This window comes from Phyllostomus discolor, chromosome 2 (genome assembly GCF_004126475.2).
Source record: "Phyllostomus discolor isolate MPI-MPIP mPhyDis1 chromosome 2, mPhyDis1.pri.v3, whole genome shotgun sequence".
Lineage (NCBI taxonomy): Eukaryota > Metazoa > Chordata > Mammalia > Chiroptera > Phyllostomidae > Phyllostomus > Phyllostomus discolor.
In genome coordinates, this window is record NC_040904.2 from 25450454 (window position 1) to 25468811 (window position 18358).

An 18358-nucleotide genomic window follows, 5' to 3' on the forward strand; every position below is an offset into this window, starting at 1 on the left:
ATTAATGAAAGTGAACTTGCATAATATAAGTGCCTGCCAGGAACCCTTTGAAGCCGCCATTGTGATTGCTGTTTTATTTAGAGGCTGTAAATATTGACAAATCATGATTAAATTTCCCAGTTCCCCTTTTCTGTCAGCAATAAGGACACTGAAGATCTGGTTAAAATTAATTACTTGATTTGCATGCAATTTTTTAATCACTCATTCCCTACAAACCTGAATATTTTCTCATCTTGTAGAATAAAATACATTTTAAAGATGGCAACAAGTCTAGAAGATATAAAGCTTAAATTTTAATAGTGTTTCCTTATTTAAAAGTGGACACCACTCTTTGATCTCTCAGGTGTTTAGTTTTGGGGGGTTTGAAAAGGAGTTTCTTCCCTGCATTAATAGGTGATAAGGAAAGAAAACAAAAAAGAGGTTTTTGGTTTGTTTATAGAAATACCTTATTTTATTTGGTTACACACATTAAATCTTTATTTTTTAAAAAAGAAGAAAACTCCCAGTGATTTACATAGGTGTGTTAGCTGTGAACCTCTGCTATAGTAATTTATTGGTGAATTTCAAACCCCAAGATGGAGCTCAGCAATAAATCCCCATCATCTTTTTTTATAAAGATTTTTACTCATTTACTTTTAGAGAGAGAGAGAGAAATATTGATGTGGGAGAGAAACATCATGTGAAAGAGAAACATCAATCGGTTCCCTCTTGCCCCAACCAGGACTGAATCTGCAACCCAGGCATGAGCCCTGACTGGGAATTGAACTGGCAACCCTTTGCTTTGCAGGCCAAAGCCCAGCCAACTGAGCTATACTGGCCAGGGGGATCCCCATCATCTATGTCCTCACTCACCTACCAGGTCACAGAAGCAACTATTTGAAGTCACAAAACACCAAACAATTATGTTGTAACCTCCATATGTTTTACCGTTTTTTAAAAATGGACTGTTTGTCTTCAGATTATTCAGAAAGTACTATAATGGAAAATGGTGTTCTTTGCAGTTTCCACCAGAGAGTAGGAAGGGAGTGGGGTTTACGTGGGAGAGGGGATGGAATCAACCCATACTGGATGCTTCCAGGGTCCCTGGATGCTGGACACTTTAAACACATTATCTAATTTAATCCTCCCAACAACTCTGTGAGGTGGGTGTAATCACTCATAATTTACCAGTGACAAGCACTGAGCTCCACCAGAAGGCTTTAGACATGGGCATTTCTGCCCATCTTCACTCGCATTGCAGCCTTGAGCTGAGTGGAACCGGGGTGGAATGAATTTCTCACCTGGCCCTTACCGAGTAGGTTGAAAGCTATTTCCACACCTGCGGTTTTGGTTATGATTTTCCCCTTTTGTAGGGTGGAGGGGATTAGCTCCCCTACAAGGCCTTTCTCCAACTGTGGTAATTTGAATATGTAAACCCACCCTTTCTGTCAGGCTCACTTGAGGAGAATAGGACATTTATAAGGAAATGATCACACAAACCGTAAGACTTAACTCTTGGTTTACTAAGGAGACTTGTGTTAGTGATATTTACATTCCTTCAACTAGGAATACAGCTGCACTTTAACAGCCCAATGTAAAAACAGCAAATAAAAATTTTTCAAAAGTTAAGATAGCACATAGTGCCATGGACTATTTTTAATTGTATTAACCCCAAAACATGCCCGTTCTTATCATTTTGTGTTGTATGCCAGTTAAAAGCTCTACTTTTCTAGCAAGAAAGTGTGTGTGTGTGTGTGTGTGTTGATTTCTGAACATGGAATTGGGGCACATAGACTAATAAAGGATTTTGTCTAATTGGTGATTTATTTACACCTGAGATGTCCATCATATCCACTGCAGTATTTAAAATAAGTAAACAAACAAAAATCCCACCTGAGGTGACTGAAATCAGAGATTGGTATAACCAAGATCTCTAATACATATAAACATTAAATGACATGGGTTGTGTGAGAAGCATTATTCCTATCTTTTGCAACAACATTCAAGAGGGTTTTATTATATTTTATAGTCATACATATAAATGTTGGTAGAAATATAGTATTCTAGCAATCAGATACATCTTTTCTTTTCATCTTCTACTTCTTGCTTTAGCAATGTCAGACTTTTACAGCTTCCTGAACAGTAGAGCAGAGGGGTGGAAAATGTAGGCTACAAGTACCTTGTTCCTGGTTTGACTTGAACTTTGCCACTTGCTAGCCATAGGATCTTGGGCAGATGGCTCTCTCTCTAAGGTTCAAATTTCTCACTGATAAAATGAGATGAATCTGTTGTGAAGATGAAATGAAACAATGTACCTAAACTGTTTAGCACAGTGCCTGACACACAGAACCGCTCAGCGATGGTTAACTTCTCTATTATGCTCATTGCCTTTGAACTGTATACTGTTTCATCCCTATGTGCCTTTGCATCTATGTTTCCTCTGCATCTTCTCCCACTTGCTCTTCCTTCTAGTGAGCTCCTTTTCATTTTTTTCAAAGCCTGGCTAGGAAGCCCTCTCTCACCTCTATAGCAAGTACGATGATTTGTACTTCCTTACCTTATGCCTCATTCTGCTGTTATATTAGATGCCTTGCCACGATGGTGCATTACTCAGTCAATCTCCTCTCCTTGTCTACACTGTTACCATTGTGAGAAACTGTTCTTTTGTGTTCATTGTTGTATCCCCAGCACCCAGTGCACTACCTGGCAGATGGCGGGTACTCCGTAGACGATGACTCAGTTGAATTTCTAACAGACACAGACTGTACTGCTTTTGGTTTAAAAGGACTGTGAATCTGAAAATTGAGGGTGTTTAACAATAAACATTCTTATTTCCTTCTGTTGCATGAAGTTGAGATCTGAATCTATAATTTAAAAAAAACCCATATAATCTGAAATTGTGGTCCAAGGGATTTTAGTGTGACATTGGATACAGTGGAATGTAAAAGAAAATGACCTGCATAAGAAAATGACTAGATCCTTCATGGTAATACAAGAGGCTTACAGGGAAAACCTTGTCGGTATGGTTTTGGAAGACAGAGTTTGCAATGTTTGTCCTGGGCCTCACTGTTCTTGCTGCAGGCCTCCGTTCAGCTCGTGTTCCCACCTTGTGGTTTAGCCTTCACTGGAGACTTATATGTGACTGCCACGGTTTTGATTTACACTTATGATTTTCATATTCCCAGTAAGCTCTAGGACAAGCTTTTATGAATACAGAGAGTGTCTCCTCTAATCACCTACCTAAAAATGGATGGAGTACTTTCATGGCGGGGGATGGAGCTCAAGTATTGTATTAAAATGACACTGTAACTTGAAATGTTATAAAACTACCCGATAAAGCTCTTTCATCTTAATCATTCTATATGGAAAATATTTCTGTTTGAGCTAGCTTTATTCTCCAATTATATGAGTGTAAGTGGAAAACAATGAAAAAAATAATAAATTGACTAGTGTCTCTCAGACTGCTCTGGGGCTGTGTTCTTGAGGCATAATGCATGTTCCATGAGAATCTTTAAAATTAGGTCTTTTGTTTTGATGATAGTGTGGAAATTAATCTAAGCACCTCCTGGACCATTCATTGTATAGCAGAACACTGGGCTTGCATTTCTGTTTGTGTTGGTGCCAAGTGGCCCCAACTTCCTAGTTTGGGCTAAGGAGGAGGACCGGAAGCTGGCCAGGTGACATCCCCTGTGCATCGTGGGACGGGCCTGCCCAGCCCGGAGAACAGGTGTACCTTAGCCAGTCGCACCACACGCACACTCCCCAAAGGGATTCGGTTTCAGCAAAAGCACATAAATTTGTCACATTAAAGTAATGCTATTAATTGGATTTATTGGTTTTGTAGTTTTATTTGCATCTAATTTGAAAATTTGTTCTGGTTTGATAGTTGCTTAAAAGAATAGTAAGCATAAGGGGTTTAGCTTTGCATTTATACATATTTAAATAACAATTTTTAATGTAATGCAATATTGTGTCTTGAGTTTTTTTTCTTCTGATTCTTTGAAAACAACTATATAATTAGTCCATTTTGAGAATACTATAACGGGATCTACTTATGATGCTGATTTTGGGGGGAAGATTTTGTTGCTAACCTAGGAGCTCCTTGTCGTATGGCAGGCTGCCACAAATCCCTAACAGCTCGAGGAGAGCCCTGAGTTCTTGCCCTCATTCTGCCACCTGCTCACAGGCAACTGTGAGCAAGGTGCAGGTAAGTTTCCTTATCTAACCTACTCGGTGTTTAGAGTTACGGGTCTCTTTAGCTACTCCTATCTCTAAAATTTGAGCCTACAAATCCTGCAGAGCTCTACCATTTGTTTACTTTTCCACTGCGTCACCCACCCTGACCCATAAAATTGGATTTTTTTCAACCTCTCAGACATCACTGACAACACTGCCATGTTTGAATTCATTCAATCAGTTTTCTTGAAACACGAAACTCACCTTTCTTATTTGAAGTTGTAAAGTCTTTTATTTTTTTCCTTGACAGAAAAGAAATATAAAAGGAAAGCACTTAACCCAGACCTTTGGGCATATAAAACTAACATATCCCCTTTGAAAGGACTTTAATATCTCCAACAAAGGCTGCTGGACAGAAGGCCGGGGAATGTTAACTGTCCCCTCCCTCCCTCTGATCCTGGGACCATCACTTCTCTTAACTGGTAGAAACCTCTCCCTCATGATGACAGACATGGGGCTCGATCCACAGCCTTGCACATCCTCGCGTTGGGGAAAATAGAACAACTCAGCTATGGGCAGCACAATTTTGGTGCCTCAGGACAAATCTGGTGCTTAATGAGCAGGGAAGCTTGCTGGAGCCATCATAATGCAGTCCCAGAATATTAGCTTCCTTCATCTCTCTGGGGCGGGACTGGCGGAGCTGGAGGGGAAATGAGAAAGAACAAGGGAGCCCTTTCGTAATGGAGTAGAGCGGACTCACCTCTGACGTGGTCAGCTAGCCACAACCGGAGGTCTAAATCAACTGTCAGAAGTTTCCAAATAAATGGCCCATTTAAGAAAACTCCTCTCTAATGTGTGATTAATTCAGGCTATTGTGTGCTGGGTGGCAGATTGGAAAAGGGGACTGTAATCTTAAAATAACTTTCTGGCTGATGGGCTGTAGGTGTACTCAGGTTTGAATTGAAGCAGAAAACCATGCCATGAAGAAAAATGTTTATAGTTGCCATTTGGTTTAAAGAGCCCTGGGGCTCCCATCTTTATTATGAAATATAGTCTTAGAACAAAAATATTTAGCTGCACTTCTGTAAATTAAAATCTAGTTTCTCCTTAGGCTTGTGATTCGAAGTCAAGTTTCTGACTGAAGTGAGATAATTAAAGGAAAACAGAAGCAAAAAGATGATAGATGTGGCCCGTAGCCTTGGCATACAGAAAAGCCCCAGCTATTTTTCTTCTGCTCAGTGTAGACTGTAGATTTATCATCAGGACAGCAAACATATTCAGGGCAGGAAAAGAAAGAGAAGTTACATATGAGCCTCGTGACAGCATCTGTCACAGAGAAGCAAATGAATATTCTTATAGGGGCATTCCATTTAAAGAATTGCTTTTTATTGTCCTTTGAGTTGTTTTATGTTCATTTAATAGGCAACACTGGGTTCAAAGATAGCTCTGCCCTTACAACACTCACAGTACAGAGTGATAGTCTTGGCACCTCGATACAGTGGGCTGAGATGGTAATTACATCATCGGTACCTGTCAGCAGCTGGGGCAGCCCGCGGAGCGGCTGGGTGGGAAAGCGCTTGGAGACGGAAGACTCGCAACCCTAATTAACTACTGCTTACTCAGTGATCTCTGACCACATAAATTGCACAGACTCAATGGAGCCTGAAGTAGTGTGTAAGACGGATGGTGCCGTAATAGGCGGAAAAGTCGAAAAACATTTATTTTTATAAGCTGAAAAAATTAAGGGGCAGTGCTGGCGTAAGAATAGATGTAAATATTTGACAGCATAAGCTTGCTAGAAACAATAGGAAGTCAAATAACAGTTCTAGCTGATTATTCCTTTCAGCTCGGTACTTGGCTGCCAACGGTAATTTTGCTATTATTTCCTTCTTTTTCTTCCCATCCTGAAGAAAAGAAAGAAATTAGTCAGAGGTTTGTGTACTTAACAGTGACACTTGTTAATTTGCTGACCTCATTTTAATCAGTAGAGTGATTGAAATAAGGCCCCATGTTCCTTAAGTGCACTGGGTTCCCGGGTAGTCTTCCTGTAGACCACCCTGGAAATACCCTGTATTGTCTGGAGTTCTTTGGTGTATAAATAATTTTTTGTGTGTTTCACACATATCAGTAACATGGGTTTAATTTCACGCAAGACTTCTTGTTTCCAAATGGTTTTAAGTAGCTTCTTTGGGCTAAATTCTGAACTCCTTTGCACCCCCGACCGAATGAGAGAGGGGCTGGGTATGGGGAGGAGACCCAGCCTCCTCCGCCTGGCCGCTTCCGCACGTGTGCAGGTGCCGGGCAAGCTGCTCCTGGTTCCCCAAACGGCCCAGAAATCAGTATCTTTTTTCCTCAGCTTGTTCAATTCCTCCTTTTCTCCCTTGCTGTTTCTGAAGATGAAATTTGGCAGCAGAATCCAGCAAAACTAAGTGATTGGGTCTCCCAGCCCCCTTCTCCTTGGAAAAACAGCCAGTGTTTAAGTGACCAGTGTGAACCAAGAGAAAGGAAACTAGAGATACGTCAACTCTAAAAATCTTTAGAATGTGGTCAACATGGCTTTGCTCCACAGATTCTATAGAGCATGGCTTTTTAAAAAACAAATTAAGCAATATAATCCTCTTTCTAATTCATCTTATGCACAACATCAATGCTAAGCCTTTCCCTCCCTTCCCTGTGTAGCCTCATATCTCCGGGCGGGGTGGCGGAGAGAGGTGGGGTTTCAGGTTCCCTCCTTCATTAACCAGGCCAGCGGCACCACCGCCTGCTTTCTGTATTGGCCTCACATGGAAATTCTCATTTGAAGAACAAGTTTTGTAGGTTTAACACTCTAGAACAATGATTTTCTTCTTTAGAATTGTGTACCCCTTTAATAACAAATGTGTTTCAGCATACTTTCAATGTAAATATATTTAATTGTTTTCTTTATTGTGAAATAGTCAACACATTATGTTTATTTCACATCTATCATCTTATATAGTTACAATTTTTTTTTCTTGTGGTGGGAATTTTTAAGATATATTCTCATAGCAACTTTCCGATATACAATGCTGCATCATTAACTGTGGTTACCATGCTGTACATTGCATCCCAGAACTTATTTATCTTATAACTGGAGGTTTGTACCTTTTGATCTCCTTCACCCATTTCTGCTCCCCACCCCCAATCTCTTGCCTTTGGCAACCACCAATCTGTTGTCTGTTTTTATGAGTTCTTTTTTTAAATAGAATCAACATATAAGTGAGTTCTTATACCTATAGCACTTTACCAACATATTATGTGCATTTAAAAGTGGCCGAAGGTTGGTTAAATTAATTAAAAATGCAGTTAAGCAGAAGCTATAACGTTCTCTCCCTGTACCCCAATGGATCATTTCGTGTACCCACCACAGTGCTTGCCCTCCACTTGGGAGACCATTCCTCGAGATATGCATAGCAGGCTGGCTGTGGTAACAGCAATCTCAAAATCTTAGTGACTTAACATAATCAGTTTCTTCTTGTGTGTGTCCCTGTCCTGCTTCAGCAGGTTCAAGGCTCTGCCCCCTGGGACAGGGACCTAGATTTCTTCTTCTGTGTGGCTCTGTTGTTTTCCAGGAGCTTGTGCTTCTTCACATTCAGCTCGAGGATGGGGAAGAAAGTGAGCATGGGGAATTGGGGGGAGGAGAGGAGTACACTGCAATCTGCAAATGCTATGCATCATTTTCTTCCCTGTTTCACTGGCCAGAACTCGGCCACATGGCCACATCAGGGGAAAGCTGCAAAATGTACTCAGCTGTGAAAACAGGGTTTGGTAAATGTCTACAGTGTTCCTACCACCCGAATGAATGCCACACTGAAGGGAGAGATTCTCTTTTGTCCAGTCTCCCTTCTGAAGTCTCACTTTTACTTTTAGTTTGTTGAATGAGGCATTTAGAAAGGTGGGTATGTGCCTGTTTTTCAGTTAGGGAGTATGTTCTGCTGATTGTAACAAAAACCCACCTAGAATGCCTAACTAACTATAAAGGGCTTTGTTATTCTCACGTCATAAGAGGTGCGGGAGTAGGCAGTCCTGAGCTGGTGGAGCTGCTTGAGTGACTTGGCAAGCACCCAGGCTCCTTCTAGCTCCCCTCTCAGTGTTCTTTCTCTGCCGTTTATCTTCATTTCCCCAGATGGCTGGTCTTTCCCCAGACATCTTATTTGTTTTAAAAAAAGATGAAGGATGGGGAACAAAAAATATGTAAATGACAGTTGAGCCTGTCCCATATAGTGAGTCTCCCAGAGGCCCATCCTGGTAGACTTCACTCACACCTCCTTGGCCATTACTGTGTCTCAAGACCAACATGCCGAGCCATTGCTGCAAGGGAGTCTGGGAAATGATTATTTTAAGTGGGCATATTGCCAACCTGAACAAATCAGGGGTTCTATTATTTAGAAGAAAAAGTTACTGTCTGCGTCCATTTGATAATTCAAAAATCTCAGTCTCTGCACAAGCCAGCCTGGTTTAAGGAGGCTGGAGTGCAACCAGACTGAGTATAGACCAAAGCAAAATTATCCTTTTCCAGTTTTTTGTCGGAGATCAAGTTGGCTGCTAACATCTCTTGTAACTGGCTCTATAAATTAAGCCATAGTTTTCTTTGAGGTTGAAATTCATTACATGTGTATTTCCTCTTAGTTAACTATAATATACATCTTTTGAAACATATTTTCTAGGTAAACAAGAGCACAAGCGTTGAAAGCTTTGTTTTGTATTAGTGACCAAATGCTCCGAGGACAACTGACACCCAACACAGGACATCAGGGACACACCACCTACCCATATTCTGGTTTCCCTAATATTGATCCCTGCAACAATCAAGGTCTTCCAGAAGCATGTGCTTGGCATAAGCTTATTCTCCACAGACATATTTAGGTTACATACAGGATTAATTATGAAGAAATATTTGCAACCCTTAACATTGCTACTTGGAGGCAGAATCTGGTATGGCTTTGATGGCAAGGGAAAGTATGTCTTTTTTGAAAAAGACTGAGACTGTGCTTATTAGCAGGCTTTGAGAAATGTTCCTCTCTTCTCAGGTTTTTTTCTTTGCCTTGGCTGCTAGGAAACTCAGAACCAATTTTGTGCTCATATGAATAATGTCTTATTTCAGATTCCTGATAATTTTTTTCCTTTTTCTATAAACAGCTTCTGATATCTTGTTCCTAACTCCACTTTAACTATCTGCTGTTGCATATGGATTTTTATCATAAACTGCCTTTTGAAATATAGATAGAGTAGAAATGGCAAATAAAGTAAAAATATATAAGGAAAATCCACATTGTTTATTAATATCTTATTCTATCAAAACTGTATCATTTGGTAGGGAGTAATTCAGGCTGTCAGATTTGTCTTAAAGTCTTTGGATTAAAGAATAGCACTTTTACTTTGGAAAATGAATAAGCTACATTTTTCAATCTGTTCATCTTTATGCATTTTAACTAGAGTTTAAATCTTGAATGGGTAATTACCACCAGCATGAATAGTGATGATGCTTATTATGATGGTGGTTCTTCTTTTATTTGAACTTTCAAAGAAAAGTAATGTTTATCTCAGTCAGTCATCAAATTTGGAAAGGTAGGGGCATTAAATTTTCTCCTCTTTCAAAATAATAAGTAAGTTATGATCAAGGCAATACAATAGTAGTGTTAATCGGGAATGTCATTGAAATAAAACAAGCACCAGTGGGAGGAGAGTTCACACTGCCCACCTGGAACACATAATCCTCTTACAGATCTCATGGCTGATGCCTAGGACCCTGGACACTGCTGCTCAGTTGGCTTCTAGGATCCATGTAGGGGTGGCCAAGGGACAGCTGCGTCTCCTGATGTGGTTGGTGAAGATGGGCATTCTGGAGCTTGAGTGAATAGGCTGGGTTGTCCATAGACTTGCTTGAGGTCCTTCATGATACAGGGTGGGCGTGGGAGTGGGGACACCGGGGCAGACTGGCCAGGGGCTAGGGATCAGGAGTCTGTGGGATGTTCTGGAGTCCTTTCCTCTTCTCATTTCTTCATGGCCACCTGTCTGGTGCAATCAGACAGGTGGCCATCATTTCCACATGGATCACTGTGGTGGTTGGCCTCCCCACACTCACTCTGACCCCATCCAATCCCAGCTCCACTCTGTGGCTAGAGTAATCTTTTCAAAACTGATAGTGAATCAGGTCACTCCTTGCTTGAAAGCCTGCAATGGCTACTATGGATAAATACCAAATCGTGGCCCCCAGGCCTCACCTGGTCTCATCCTGCCTACCTGTCCAGCCTCCCAACATACCACTCTTCACCTCGCTGTCTACACCCTAGTCATACTGCCCTTATCATGCCTCTTTCGTAGGTAAGTGTTCCCCAGGACTCCATTCTTCAGCTGCCTGCTCAACTCACTCTTCCCAGATGAAACGAGTAGGTTCCCCTAGAACATACCCTCATGGCAACACATGACTCTTCATCATTGCATGTCTGTCTGTTTGGAAGTATAGGTTCATTTGTGTGATTACTGCTCTCTCTCTTCTGCTGGACTGTATTACATTCTTTAGGTCAGGGGCTGATTTTTTTGTGCTCATCATTGTAACCCCAAGCTCTATCACTGTGCCTGGCACCTAGTAGATCTCAAACATGTTTGTTGAATGGATGAGTGAATAAATGTATGAATGACTATCTCAATGTACTTTTCTGCAAGAAGCCTGGTACAAAAGGAAAATAACAATAAGAGTTATTAATACTTATTTCTGTGTCAGCCTCTGTTCTGAATGCTTTATGTGTATTAACATGTACAACATATCTACAAAGTATGTTCTATTACTATCCCCAATTACACAAATGAGAAACAAGCACATAAAAGGCAAAGCACCCACTCTTCTAGTGTGAGCTGCGCATAGTGACCTCTTTCCAAACAGTACAGTATGAAGACAATAAAAATAAAAGGAGTCCCTGCCTTATGGGGAAACCGGACAAACGCTACCTCAGCCAGGTGATCGAGTTCAGCATCGATAGTTGTCAACTTCAATAAGACGTATTGATAATACATTCCCTTGATAGGGTATGATGAAAATGGTGCTTTTCTTCTGTGATCTTCCTCCCCAAAACACAAGAGTAATCATGAGGGAAACATCAGCCAAATCCAAGCTGGGGGACAGTCAACAAAATAACCTGATTTGTCCTCCTCAAAACTGTCAAGATCATTAACAAGAAGGAGAGTCTGAGAAACTAACAGCTAAGAGGAGCCTAAGGAGATGTGAAGATCAAAGCAGGATGCATCCTGCATGGGATCCTGGAACAGAAACAAGACGTTAGGTTAATACTAAGGCAATCTGAAAGAAGCCAGAAAGATTGGCTTTCGTTAATAAAGATAAATCAATATCAGCCTATTAATTGCAACAAATGAATCATACTAATGATATAAGATGTTGAAAATAGAGGAAACTGGGTACAGGGTATATGGGAACTCTCTGTTTTATCTTTGCTTTTTTTTTTTTTTTGGTAGACCTCAAACTGTTCTAAAGACTAAAGTTTATTTATTTATTTTTTTTAAAAAAGGCAAGGTCACAGAGCTGATAATAGACAGCTAAGATTCAGTCCCCTACTATCTGACCATGTTCCCTGCTCTTAATTTCTGCACTACTATGTGAAGTGTTCCTTAAGGCTGTCCCTGGAAAATATGACAACATTCCAAATTCCAACGTATTGATTCGGCCCAGTCTAAATTTGTAACCGATTCGTGCCAGTCTTGACAGTGAACTGACCTGGGGACCTCCGGTAGCAGAGGCTCTGGTGTATCGTGGGAACAGTATTCCGTCGAGCCAGGTTGGAGCGGGATTGTAGGCAGTGGCTGATGGGAAGTGGGGACACTTCCTACACTTTGACCTGGGCTAGTCTGAGGCTGCAAGTATGGCAACTTCCCCAGCAACTTATGCTGAGAGAGGGGGTGGGCTCATTTCTAATGTCCGAAAGATCCTTTCCTCAGTTTCCTTCTGTTGAAATCCACCTATGAACTCTCATACTCCTGTTGTGCATGAAACTATTCTGATCCTCCCAGAAAAAAAAATAACCCTGGTGATAAGAAGTCAGCAATGGAAGAGAATGGGCTTAGAGTGGATGGGTGCGCAGTCGGCTCTGCTGGTCACGGCCATGTGACGTCAGGCCAGGTTTTCAACCTCTTAGAGGCTCAATTTGCTTCTCTAAAAAACAGAGGTAGAGATTCTTTTCCTTAGGGTTGTGGTGAAAAATGAAAGAGAACAGTGAATGTGAAAGCATCTAGCTCAGTGCCTTGCACATAATAAACGTTGAGTAAGAGAGTTCCTTCATCTCCTTCCCATTTTCCTCTTTATGGGGTTATAGCACATTATTATTGGGCACTGTTTCAGTCTCTCCTATCAGTTATAAACGTGAGTGTATCCCCACAAGACCACAACTCTTTAGAGCAGAGACTTATGTTTAATTCATCTTTGTATTTCCAGTGTCTGGTAGAGCAGGGTAGGTTCTGAACAAACAATCAATTTAACTGAACTGAATCAAATTGAATTAAACTGAATTGAAAAGGTTGGGTGTTTTTCAAGTGAGGCTTCCTCTTAGGGAGTTAGATAAAGTGGATAAACCCACCTAATGATCCCTGGTAGGTACCTAAGACTTTCTTTCAACTTATTTTTGACTGACATGCTGACATTTGTTTTAATTGGCTGATGAAGGACTTTGATCATTAACCATTAATAAAATGTTTCCAAGTTAACAGAAATCAGCTCACCACTACCCTAATGCATCTGTTTCAGCCAAGGCTGATCCTGCTTGGGAGGGCAAATAACCAGGGCAAGCCAAGGGCTGGTGATTAACACAGGTGGGGCAGCCACTGGTTGATGGTCCCTCGCTGGAAGTCCTGGGCAGATTTGTTTGGCCACCAGCCACCCTGGGCACTGGTGCTGTGTTTTTGGTCCCTGCATGGCACAGATTAGTGGGCACAGAGGTGAGGCAAATGGGCATGGTGCTGACATACCTCTGTTAATTTTGTAACAAGGAATTCCATGAAGTTAACAAGCATGTTTTAGGTGTCTATTGTTGGCAAAGCATCAACATAGACAAGTGAATGTGATATCCAAGCCATGGTTCATTTGGAGGACATTACTGCCTTCCTCAGTGAGTGAGCAGTTTCCACCCTACAGAGGGAATCGGTGAACTGTGGAAAGGGCACTGTCTTTGGGATTCTGGCTCTGCTAACCAGCTGTGGGATGTTGGACGGACAGGTAACCTCTCCTTGCCCAGTATGCCTCTGCACATTATATTGATTGTAATTTGCAGTGAGCTGCATGACGTTGCTCATAAAGGTTCTAGGGCAATGCGTGGTACAAAAGAAAACTCGGGAAACTAGTTGTAAATCTTGGCAGTACTTATTTCTTTAGCTGTAAAGCAATCTGTTTGTTTCAAGATTGACTTCCCTAGTTGTGTGTTATTCTCAGGGTGAACATCAATTTCACATGATTTGTGTTTATTAAAGCTCTAGAAATGGAAAGACTGATTGTTCTTGGATGCAGAAGGTGTAGCACAGTTAGTTGTGTTAGTCAAGAAGAGGGTGACAATTAGAATTTTATAAAATCTATTGTCAGTAATTACAAAATATAGCTTGAATTATTATTATCAAAAGTTTAAAGGAAAGTCATGTTTTTGATAGCATGTGTATTAACTCAGTGGAAATGGCACTTAATTAAAAACCAGTGGGGGGGTTGCCTTTGAGTTTTCTGTACAATGTGTACCAAAGATTTTGCTGCAATGCAGAAGTGTAATAAATGTGTCTCATTTAATCTGGGAGTTCTGTAACTCCACAGTGAATATTTATGTGATAAATGGTTATCATTGATCTCTCACAAGTTATTACTGCTGTCTACTTAAAAAAAGAGACCTTGGTCACTTTTATTATAGTGTGTTTGAAAGGCTATAGAGGGAAATAATGGAAATCACTGCTTTCTGGTTACCATCTTCATAAACCTGTAAAGCAATTCAGAAATTGTTAAAATTTCATTTTGGCTGAATAAACTGTCGTCTAGTGAGAAGGCTCTGTTTTATTATCAGGCAAAGTTACATGTTAAAATTCATGGGACAATAAACTGAAATTATCAGAGAATACATTTATAAGAGAAATTTTGGAGCCTGCAAATTTGAAGTACATTCTGGGGCTGAAAATTAGTAATAACCAAGATTAGAATTTGTTATGGATATGTCTATCTGTATAAGATCCACAGGACTGGATAGAAATCCAGACGTCAAGAATTAATTTCAGACTGCATGTCATTTCGTCTAGTGCAGACAAAAATATTCTTATCCATCTGATAATGAAAAGAAAGAAATGTGTTTTTTTTCCTCTCTTGTTATCTGGGAATACACAAGCAGAATTCAAAAAATACTTTCCTGGTAATGCCTGTTGGAATTTCCCTTTGCAAGTGCAAGTTTCGTCCCCACGTGCCACAGTCTTTGCTGTGTTGTTTCTAGACTTACCTCTGGCCCTAGTATGTCTTGCCTGGACTCTGCAGGAGAGGCCTCTTATCTTCCAGTCCACAAACATTCCAGACCTTCTTGCCTGACTGCGTGGCCAGATCTGTCTCCCCAGAACTTCCATCAAACATGCCACTCCCCTACACCTCCCGAAACACTGAGAACACTTCCCTTCCCACAATGCCTTCAGAACAGACTTCCTCTTTATGATACAGCCCAACTCACTTTTGTCCACCTACCTCACATTCCTTCATGTCCTGTCCAAGTGGTTTCCCCTTGTTTCCCGAACACACATGCCTTTGCTTTCCTGCCTCTGTGCCTTTGCCCCTCCTGCTCCTTTAGCTGGAACACCCTCCCTTTTACCCCGTCTCCATCTGCTAACGTGCTATCCATTGGTAAAATCACCTGCAGGTACCACCCTGTCACAGGTTCAAACATAACAACATGTTCAAACATAACAACACATTTTTAAAATTTTAATTAGAAAATCACTATACCAACCCTACTGATAGTTCGGCAACTAGAGGAGAGAAAAATGACAACAAAGCCTGATGTAATTATTAATATTCCCATTTTAAATTTTGAGGTAACTGTGGATTCGTATGCAGTTCTAAGAAAGATTATAGATAATGGTCCCACATACTCTTCACCCAGTTTCCCCGGTGCTAACATCCTGTATAACTGGAGCTGAATAGTGCAGTCAGGAAGCTGACACCGCTATGGTCCACTGCACCGAACTTACTGGGATTTCACCAGTTTTGTGTACACTCATTTGTACGTGTGTATCTCTGTGTGCTTGTACGTATGCATGTGTTTGTTTAGTTCTCCACAGTGCTTTTACATGTAGAGACTGATGTGACTGCTGCCACAGAGCAGTGACATCATACGAGTGCCTAGCATTGCCCCTCTATAGTCACAGCCACCCCCCTCCCTCCACTGCAACTCTGTTCTCCAGCTCCATAATTTTGTCCTTTCAAGAATGTTATGTCAGCCCTGGCTGATGTAGCTTAGTGGATTGAGTACGGGCTGCAGACCAAAGTGTTGCAGGTTCGATTCCCAGTCAGGGTACATGCCTGGGTTGCAGGCCACAGCCCCCAGCAACTGCACAGTGATGTTTCTCTCTCTCCCTCCCTTCCCTCTCTAAAAAATAAAATAAAATAAAATCTTTAAAAAAAGAATATTATGTTGTCATACAATAAACACAAATCTTTTGTAGGAATTTTTCAGTTGTCTGCTGGGAGATACTGTGTTGAAAGCAGCGCCTCCATCTTCCTCATGTTGTCTTTAAGACATGCTGCTGCTGCTCACTGTTGCCTTTAAAACTGAGGCCATGCAAAAACAGTATGTGAGGGAATGCAAGTTCCTGGGAATTGGCAGAAGTTTTAGGAAGAGCTTTGACTTTAAAGACAGATTTAAGCCTATCATACTCAGATCTCTGAGGGGAAGGAGGAGCACAGGTGACATTGCATCAGACATTGTTGAACATGAGTGTGCCCTGTCTACACCAAATACTGGCTGAGTAAACTCAGTTTCTAATCTGTAAAATGGGAGTGATAATAAAGTTAACCTCACAGGGTTGAGATGAGGATGAAATATGAGGTCTGTCTGGAAAAATTCCAGCCATTGTTAATATAACAAGAACAGTTTGCATGACATCGATGTAACCTGGCAGAGGAGAGTGGACTGGAATGTGCATGTATGAACAATGACAACTTCACTGTGCTAGTCAGTGGGGATTGTAGATGCCATTGAATGAGCTTGTGTGCTGTGTGGCCATCACATTCAAAATGATTGAGTGAGTAGAGCAATGAATCTGCATCAAATTTTGCTTTAAGCTTGAACATTCCTCTGCAGAAACTATTGGGATGATTCAGGAGTCCACAACTATGGGCAGCTGGTGATTGGCAGCTTCATCACAACAATGCGCCCACTCGTGTATCATGTCTTGTGCAGTTTTTTGGTGAAACATCAAATTACCCAGGTGACTCAGTCCCCTTAATGGCCCAGATTTGGTGCCCTGTGACTTCTGGCTTTTTCAAAACTCAAATCACCTTTGAAAGGGAAGAGATTTCAGACTATTGATGAGATTCAGGAAATTATGACAGGGCAGCTGATGGAGATTGAGACTGTGTGAGGCTCCAAGGTACCTACTTTGAAGGGGACTGAGGCATCATTGTCCTAAGTACAATGTTTCTTGCATCGTGTATCTTTTTCAACGTCTTTCATATTACATGGCTGGATACCTTCTGGACCAGCCTTGTATATGTACTTTGTGTACATTCTCTGGTGCAGAGAATTTGAAACACAGTATCTCCTTAGCTGTATATTTACTTAACACAAATTTATAGAGCATATAGTATATGCCAGGAAATGCCAGGGTCAGATACAACAGTGAGCAAGGCTAGATGAATCTCTTTGAGATACCTACCTTTAGTTAAATGGGGTCTGTTTTCAGATAACATACAAAAGCAGGACTAGAATATAATTTATTCTGATCTACTTTTATATAGAAGTAACAGCAGTAACTTTTTTTAAAAGCAAAATCATACTTCTGGATAAGATCTTTTTAAAAAAAAATGAATCCCTCCTACTTTTCCATTTAGTAGTCCTTTCCATATTGTTAATTAACAAAGATTTAAAATAGGAAATAGTTTGCATCATACAGTAAAATTCATGCAGTTTCCAGCTTTACTGGGTCATCTTCTTTTAGAAGTCATGCCATTCAAATAGCAGCTAGATGTTAACTATAATCTTTGTTTATAAATTTGTAGGGAAAAATAAAATTTAGACAACAACGAGAGACATAGGAAAGCTTAACAAAGATTATCATAATAAATAACTATTAGTTCCTTTCTCATTTTAAACTTTGAATATTATCAATCAATGCTTAATCTTTTCTATTTTGCTAACTTAGTTACCAGGCAGCCCCTACCCTCTATTGCCTATTTCTTTCTCCCATTTGATCAAAGCCATTAATTATCGCCCACCTTTTAGAAGAAACGTGTTAATAGCTTCTTTGATCTTTAGCTCCTTCATCTGCAGGATAGAACTAAAGTCTAACTTTCTTACCCCTCAGGGTTATTCTGGGAAACAGATAAAGTACAATGCATGACAGAGTTGGTATATAGCAAAGGACCCGCAAGTGTGGGTTATGTAGCACAAGTAATGAACACATACTTGGAGCCAGTCCTGGAGGTTCAAGTCCCTGCTCAGCCACCTCGTGCTGGTTATGTGACCAGGAACAAGAATTTGACTCTGAGCCTCAGTTTCCTGACATGCCAAACAGGAATTCTATTTCATACATAGGTCTCCCTTAAGGCTGTGTTCTGGTTACTGTCCATGCCCCCTTCTTCCCTGCCCAATCCCTTGTCTGCTTTGCTCTGCACCCTAGGTGTCTGGTCCCTATCCATGCTTCATCCAGGCTGCTTTGCCAGGTGACTACCAGTTGAGTTGTCCAGTGGGAGGCACTGGCAAATCAGACAGTGATGGGAAAGAGAGGTGTGGCACTTCTTTGCTCTCTCTAGCTTCAGTGACTACTTTCTTGCAAGGAACATGTCTCTCCTGGAGCTCACATCCTGGACAGCACCCCCACCCCCATCAACGCACACACACAGTTCCAGTTCCTTCTGGCCTCCAGGAACACTATCCTTTCCTGGAGGTGGTACCAGATTCCCACAGCTGCTAGTCTCTGGGTGCCTAGCCAGCCCTTATTGGTTCCCTTA